The sequence below is a fragment of the Physeter macrocephalus genome, chromosome 16, assembly GCF_002837175.3.
Source record: "Physeter macrocephalus isolate SW-GA chromosome 16, ASM283717v5, whole genome shotgun sequence".
Lineage (NCBI taxonomy): Eukaryota > Metazoa > Chordata > Mammalia > Artiodactyla > Physeteridae > Physeter > Physeter macrocephalus.
The window spans coordinates 8,837,223-8,846,014 of record NC_041229.1 but is presented as its reverse complement, the minus strand read 5'-3'; the positions used below and the strand labels follow the sequence as shown (position 1 = coordinate 8,846,014).

Below are 8,792 nucleotides of genomic sequence, written 5' to 3'. Positions count from 1 at the left end.
GTGGCGCAGTGGTTGAGAATCCTCCTGCCAGTGCAGGGGACAAGGGTTCGAGCCCTGGTCCGGGAAGATACCACATGCCGCCGAGCAACTAAGCCCGTGGGCCACAACTACTGAGCCTGCACTCCAGAGCCCGTGAGCCACAACTACTGAGCCCGCGTGCCACAACTACTGAGGCCCGCGCGCCTAGAGCCCCTGCTCCGCGACAAGAGAAGCCACCGCAATGAGAAGCCCGTGCACCGCAACGAAGAGTAGCCCCCGCTCGCCGCAACTAGAGAAAGCCCCCGCAGCAACGAAGACCCAACGCAGCCAAAAATAAATAAATAAATCTATTTTTAAAATAAAATAATAAACTTTCCGTTAACACCCTGAAGTTAAAACGAAGCCAATAATGTAAAAGCTATTAATATGTGTTCCATAGTGTAGAGGCACTGCTATATAGTCCACCAGGATCATGTGATCATCCTGTTGGCTTCCTGTGGCCGCTCCCGGGTTCAAGAAGTTGTGCGATATACTTGTTCAAGACTTCATGGTTTAATCAGGACTTATGGAATGGCTACTATGATTGAAGTAATATGCTACACCTTTTATTGTGGATCCAAATGGTAGTCATAAGTAGATAAAATCTTATTTGAGAGTTAATATATGAAACGTCTCAAAAATAAAATAATGGGCAAAAGAGTACACAACAGTACAAATCTTCCACCTGTAAAATATACGCTACTCCCTTTACCCGTATCACCCCTTATCCGTTTCCTGCACAATCTGAGTCAAGTGTTTGTTTTCCCAGCTTTTCTATGAAGCCTTCCCTAATCTGTTGGACAGAAGTCCTCCATCTAATACCCATTCACACAACTTAGCACTTCACATTAATGTTTTCTGTTTCAGAAGCTTAGTTAATTCTGTTGCATACTCTCTTGCTGTGTTTTATGACTGTCAGTGTGTTTGTTGCTTTATCTTTTTGCCCTTCAAATTCCATATCAAGTCTCATTACCTGTACCTCTAAACTATTTCCTAAATCTGACTACTTCTCAACCCTGGTCCAAGCCTCCATCATGTCTTTACTGGACAACTGGACTTCCCACTTGCATACTTGCCTGCTTACACAGTAGCCAGAGTGAACTTGGTATTTTAAAACTTTTTTCTTGTGAAATATAACGTGCATATAGGGGAGTACATGTACAACTACTATATGAATTATGAAACAAATACTATATAATCACCACCCAAGACAGGAAATAGAATATAGCCAGCACGTTAGAAGCCCTACCCTACAATCCCTTCCCAATGTTAACCCCTATCTCCCTCATAAAGTCACTATCCTGACTTGCCTTTCTTTATAGTTTTATCACTTGACTATACATCGCCAAAAGTTTTCCCTGGTTTTGAATTTTTTGGAAATGAAATCACGTGTATTCTGTGTCTGGCTTCTTTCATTCACTATTATGTTTTTAACTAAGATTCATCTATTCTCTATGAGGCTGCAGTTTATTCATTTTTGTTGCTGTAAAATAATCTGTCTTATGAACATATCACATTTTATTTATCCATCCTACTGTTGAATCTTTGGGTTGTCTCTAAATTAGGATGTTATGAATAATGCTGCTACAAACATTCTTGTACATGTCTCCCAGTGCATATGTGCAAGTACTTCTGCAGAGTATATGCCTCCCCCTCCCTTCTTTCCTTCCTCCTTTCCATGTGGATACACAATTACTCCAACTCCATTTACTGAAAAGACCATCCTTTCCTTCCTTTTTTTGCAATGCCAGAAAAAGGCATTTATGTCTCTTTGACATAAATCAAGTGTCCATATGTGCATGGGTCTATTTCTGGGCTCTTCTGTTACATTGGTCCATGTATCCATTTTTCTATTTGTGTTCCTTGTGGCAATATCACACTGCCTTAATAGTGGGTCACACTGGCTTTATGATAAGTCTATATCAAGTGCAGAAAGTCCCTCCTCCTCTTCCTTTCTTCCTCCTCCTTCTTCAAGAGTGGCTTGCTATTCTTAATCCTTCACATTTCCATATACATTTTAGAATTAGCTTGTCAAATTCTACAGAAAAAGCTGTGGGTATTTTGATTGCTATTGCATTGAAACTATGGACCAATTTGAGAAAAACTGACATCTTTATAGTAATTGGTCTTACAATCCTGGAAAATATTATATCCATTTATTTAGTCTTTAGTTTCTCTCAAAAAATGTTTGTAGTTTTCTGCATAAAGGTCTTACACATTTTTTGTTGGATTTATTCCTAGGTAGTTGGTATTTTTAAAACACTCTTGTAAATGGTATCGTGTTTTCATATTTTATTTTCTAATTGTTTTTGCTGGTATATAATAATGCGATTGATGCTTGAATGCTGATTTTGCATCTAAGTAATCCTGACAGATTGGTCTTTTAAAATTGTAAATCATTGCGTATCATTCCCTTGTTAAAAACACACCAATGGCTTCCCACTGTAAAAATATAATCCAAACTCTTTGTCATGAGTGTGGTGATTTAAGAACATATCCACACATTATGTGATGCTCTTCCAATAAGAAGAATTTATGTTCCTTCCCCTTGGACCTGGGTGAATCTTCGTGACTACCTCAACGAACCAAATGTGGTGGGAGTGATATTGTGTGACTTCAAAGCTAGGTTTGGAAATACCCTGAAGCTTCTGCCAGTTTCTGTTGATATACTTGCTCTGAAAACCTTTAGCCACCATGTACAAAATTGGGCTACCCTAAGTCCATGTGGAGATACCAGAGAGAGAGAGAGGGTGCCCAGGAGCCAGCAATGTTCCATCCTCCAGTTATTTGTCTAAACAGCCCAGGCTCTAGACAGGGGGATGAAGAAGCTTTGAGATGACCCCAGCCCGAGCCACAACCTGACTGCAACCACACAAGACCCTTAGCAAGGGCGGCCTAGCTCACCCCAGGCACCCCCAGCTTCATGAGCGTAGTTCACGATTGTTGTTGTTCTGTGCTATGCAGCAGTTGGTAACTGGAGCACTGACCTACAAGACCCTTTTACTCTAAGCTCAGCCTACCTACCACACCAACGTCATCTCCCGTCTCAGATACATTCCAACTGCACTGGCCTTGTATCTGTCCTATCAAGTAAGTCAAGTTTACTTCTGTTTGGGGGCCCTTGGACTTGTCATATATCCTTATCTTGGAGCACTCTTATCTTAGCTCTTCAAGTGACAGCCTCTTTCTCATAAGTCATCTCCTCAAATGTCACCTCCCCAGAGACGCCTTTACTGCATCTCTATCACATTACCATCTTATTTTATTGACACACATTTTCTGAAATCATTTATTTATGCAAATTAAGTTTTTTCATATATTTATTGTCTGCCACCCCCGTCTAGAATGTAGGCTGTTTGAAGCCAAGGATTTTGTCCATTTTGTTCTCTCTACTAGATCCAGCACTTTGAATAGTCCAGGCAGGCTTTCATCATCAACCAAGATGCAGCAGCAGGGACTAGATATACCCTCCTCCCTTGAATAACTAGAAAACCAGACAAAATATATGAAACAGTGGTATTCAAGACAAAGGACATCAGAAAACAAAGGAGAGTGAACCTAAGAGATGGGAAACAAGGTGATTGTGGTGATGGTTTCACAGGTGCATGCATATGTTAGAGATTATCAAATTGTACATTTAACTATGTACAGTTCATTGTATGTTAATTATACCTCAGTAAAGTTGTTATTAAAAAACATAGTTCCAGGCAAATAGTAGACACTCAATAAACATTTGTTGACTAACTTGATTTTCTTGGACTGTGATTCCTTAGCGGTTAGCGATCGACTCTTCTATACATATTTAGGTAATACTCAGCAAAGTACCATGTGAAAACCAAGTATTCAAATGATGTTTTATGAATACTATCATGGCACATTTATTACATATCCATTATATTAATGTTATTTAAGTGGACAAAGTGTTTAACTTCATTAACAATTGAAGAAATACAAATTAAAAGAACGAAATATTGTTTTTAACCTTTCAATTTGAAAATAGCGTTAAATGATAGCATAAGCGTGAGTTATTTTTGTATTCAGAAGAAAAAAGAAAGCTATTTCCATTTCTAAAGCATTTTATAATACCTACTTAAGAGATTGGGGAAATAGATGCTTTCTCTGTACTGCTAATCAGAACGTAAACTGGGAGAAATTTTCTGTAGAACAAGTTTCATAAATAACAAAATCTGCAAAAAACATAAGAACCCCTTGATCCAGCTATTCCACTTCTAGAAATGTATACTGAGAAAATAAGATTGCACACAAAGATTCAGTAACAAGATGGTTCACCTCTGCACTGTGTGCAATACCAACAATTAGAACGGATCTATAAACCCAGCAGTAAGATACCGGTTAAATGAACACTGCTATATTCCTTCCAAGAAATATTATTCTGACAAGAAAAATGATGTAGTAAATGAATTAACTTAGAGAGATGTTTACACTCTTTTTTGTTAATCAACAACAATAGACTGCTCTTTTTCGTGGCACCTTGGAGGCAGTCGGCTGCTTCAGGATGAAGCTGAACATCTCTTTCCCGGCCACTGGCTGCCGGAAACTCATTGAAGTGGATGATGAATGAAAACTTCTTACCTTTTATGAGAAGCATATGGCCACGGAAGTTGCTGCTGACGCTCTGGGTGAAGAATGGAAGGGTTATGTGGTCCGAATCAGTGGTGGGAATGACAAACAAGGTTCCCCCATGAAGCAGCGTGTCTTGACCAATGGCCGAGTCTGCCTGCTACTGAATAAGGGGCATTCTGTTACAGACCGAGGAGGACTGGAGAAAGAAAGCACAAATCTGTACGGGGTTGCATTGTGGATGCCAATCTGAGTGTTCTCAATTTGGTCATCGTAAAAAAAGGGGAGAAGGATATTCTTGGACTCACTGATACTACTGTGCCTCGTCGCCTGGGGCCCAAAAGAACTTGCAGAATCTGCAAACTTTTCAATCTCTCTAAAGAACATGATGTCAACCCGTATGTTTTGAGAAAGCCCCTAAACAAAGAAGGTAAGAAACCTAGGACCAAAGCACCTAAAATTCAGCGTCTTGTTACTCCACGTGTTCTGCAACATAAACATAGGTGTATTGCTCTGAAGAAATAGCATACTAAAGAATAAGGAAGAGGCTACAGAATATGCTAAACTTTTGGCCTAAAGAATGGAGGCCAAAGAAAAACGCCAGGAACAGATTGCCATGAGACAGAGGCTGTCCGCCCTGAGAGCTTCTACTTTTAAGTCTGAGTCCAGTCAAAAATGAGATGCTCTAAGAGTAACAGATAAATAAGATCAGACATTAAAAAAAGAATAATAGACTTAAGAGAATGAAATGACAAGCCACAGACTGGGAGAAAATATTTGCAAAACAAATATTTGATAAAGGACTCATATCTAAAAATATACGATGATCACTTAAAACTCAACAAAAAGAAAACAACCCAATTAAAAAATAGACAAATGATCTGAATGGACACTTCACTACAGAAGATATATGTATGGAAATATGCATATTAAAATATGCTTAATGTCATATGTTATTGAGGAATTGCAAATTGAAACAATGACATACCACCACACAACTATTAAAATGGCTAAAATCTAAAACACTGACAAGGCCAAATGCTGACAAGGCTGTGGGGCAACAGGAACTCTGATTCCTGCTGGTGGGAATGCAAAATGGTTCAACCACTTACAAAACTAAACATAGTCTTTCCACACAATCCAGCAATAGTGCTTATGTCCACACAAAAACCTGCAAATGAATGTTTATAATAGCTTTATTCATAATTGTCAAAAACAGGAAGCACCCAGAAAGTCCTTCAATAGGTTAGTGGAAAAACAAACTATGGTACATCCATTCAATGGAATACTATTCAACGAATAAAGGAAATGAATTATCAAGCCATGAAAAGGCATGGAGGAATGCATATTGCTAAGTGAGAGAAGCCAATCAGAAAGGCTACATACTGTGTGATTCCAACTCTATGATATTTTGGAAAAGGAAAAAATATGGAAGCAGTAAAAAAAAAAAAAAATCAGTGGCAGCCAGAGGTTGGGCAGGAAGGGAAGGAGGAAGAATACGTGGAGCAGGGGGGATTTTTAGGGCAGTGAAACTATTCTGTATGATACTGACATACACACATGGATACATGACATTATACATTTGTCAATGCCCATACAACTCTACAGCACAAAAGTGGAAGGGTTAGGTGGTCCGAATCAGTGGTGGGAATGACAAACAAGGTTCCCCCATGAAGCAGCGTGTCTTGACCAATGGCCGAGTCTGCCTGCTACTGAATAAGGGGCATTCTGTTACAGACCGAGGAGGACTGGAGAAAGAAAGCACAAATCTGTACGGGGTTGCATTGTGGATGCCAATCTGAGTGTTCTCAATTTGGTCATCGTAAAAAAAGGGGAGAAGGATATTCTTGGACTCACTGATACTACTGTGCCTCGTCGCCTGGGGCCCAAAAGAACTTGCAGAATCTGCAAACTTTTCAATCTCTCTAAAGAACATGATGTCAACCCGTATGTTTTGAGAAAGCCCCTAAACAAAGAAGGTAAGAAACCTAGGACCAAAGCACCTAAAATTCAGCGTCTTGTTACTCCACGTGTTCTGCAACATAAACATAGGTGTATTGCTCTGAAGAAATAGCATACTAAAGAATAAGGAAGAGGCTACAGAATATGCTAAACTTTTGGCCTAAAGAATGGAGGCCAAAGAAAAACGCCAGGAACAGATTGCCATGAGACAGAGGCTGTCCGCCCTGAGAGCTTCTACTTTTAAGTCTGAGTCCAGTCAAAAATGAGATGCTCTAAGAGTAACAGATAAATAAGATCAGACATTAAAAAAAGAATAATAGACTTAAGAGAATGAAATGACAAGCCACAGACTGGGAGAAAATATTTGCAAAACAAATATTTGATAAAGGACTCATATCTAAAAATATACGATGATCACTTAAAACTCAACAAAAAGAAAACAACCCAATTAAAAAATAGACAAATGATCTGAATGGACACTTCACTACAGAAGATATATGTATGGAAATATGCATATTAAAATATGCTTAATGTCATATGTTATTGAGGAATTGCAAATTGAAACAATGACATACCACCACACAACTATTAAAACGGCTAAAATCTAAAACACTGACAAGGCCAAATGCTGACAAGGCTGTGGGGCAACAGGAACTCTGATTCCTGCTGGTGGGAATGCAAAATGGTTCAACCACTTACAAAACTAAACATAGTCTTTCCACACAATCCAGCAATAGTGCTTATGTCCACACAAAAACCTGCAAATGAATGTTTATAATAGCTTTATTCATAATTGTCAAAAACAGGAAGCACCCAGAAAGTCCTTCAATAGGTTAGTGGAAAAACAAACTATGGTACATCCATTCAATGGAATACTATTCAACGAATAAAGGAAATGAATTATCAAGCCATGAAAAGGCATGGAGGAATGCATATTGCTAAGTGAGAGAAGCCAATCAGAAAGGCTACATACTGTGTGATTCCAACTCTATGATATTTTGGAAAAGGAAAAAATATGGAAGCAGTAAAAAAAAAAAAAAATCAGTGGCAGCCAGAGGTTGGGCAGGAAGGGAAGGAGGAAGAATACGTGGAGCAGGGGGGATTTTTAGGGCAGTGAAACTATTCTGTATGATACTGACATACACACATGGATACATGACATTATACATTTGTCAATGCCCATACAACTCTACAGCACAAAAGACCAATGCTAATGTAAACTACGGACTGTAGTGAAATAATATATCTGTAGTATTAGTTCCAAGTCACCATTATCTCTTGCTAGATTATTTAGAGAACTGCTTAAGTGGTCTTCCTGCTTCCATCCAGTTACCTCTCTGACCTCATCTCCTACTGCTGCTCCCAGCTCCGGTCACACCAGCCTTCTTCCTGTTTCTGGAATATACAAAGCATGTGGATGAACTTCTTTTTCTTTTTTTTGAATTTTTTAAAATTTTATTTTATTTATTTTTTTATACAGCAGGTTTCTTATTAGTTATCTATTTTATACATATTAGTGTATATATGTCAATCCCAATCTCCCAATTCATCCCCCTGCCTTTTCCCCCTTGGTGTCTATATATTTCTTCTCTACATCTATGTCACTGTTTCTGCCTTGCAAACCAGTTCATCTGTACCATTTTTCTAGATTCCACATATATGCATGAATATACGATATTTGTTTTTCTCTTCCTGACTTACTTCACTCTGTATGACAGTCTCTAGATCCATCCACATCTCTAAAAATGACCCAATATCGTTCCTTTTTATGGCTGAGTAATAGTCCATTGTACATGTGTACCACATCTTCTTTATCCATGCGACTGTTGATGGGCATTTAGGTTGCTTCCATGACCTGGCTATTTTAAACAGTGCTGCATGCCTTTTCCCCCTTGGTGTCTATATATTTCTTCTCTACATCTATGTCACTGTTTCTGCCTTGCAAACCAGTTCATCTGTACCATTTTTCTAGATTCCACATATATGCATGAATATACGATATTTGTTTTTCTCTTCCTGTCTTACTTCACTCTGTATGACAGTCTCTAGATCCATCCACATCTCTAAAAATGACCCAATATCGTTCCTTTTTATGGCTGAGTAATAGTCCATTGTACATGTGTACCACATCTTCTTTATCCATGCGACTGTTGATGGGCATTTAGGTTGCTTCCATGACCTGGCTATTTTAAACAGTGCTGCAATGAACATTGGGGTGCATGTGTCTTTTT

The 8,792-nt window shown here is 38.8% G+C and overlaps 2 pseudogenes; both read left to right on the top strand.

Annotated features, from left to right (window-relative positions):
• Window positions 1-4,534: 4,534 nt before the first annotated feature.
• On the top strand, window positions 4,535-5,278 carry LOC102978793 (40S ribosomal protein S6-like; annotated as a pseudogene).
• Window positions 5,279-6,167: 889 nt separating this feature from the next.
• LOC112066895 (40S ribosomal protein S6-like) lies at window positions 6,168-6,673 on the top strand (annotated as a pseudogene).
• The last annotated feature ends 2,119 nt before the right edge of the window (window positions 6,674-8,792 follow it).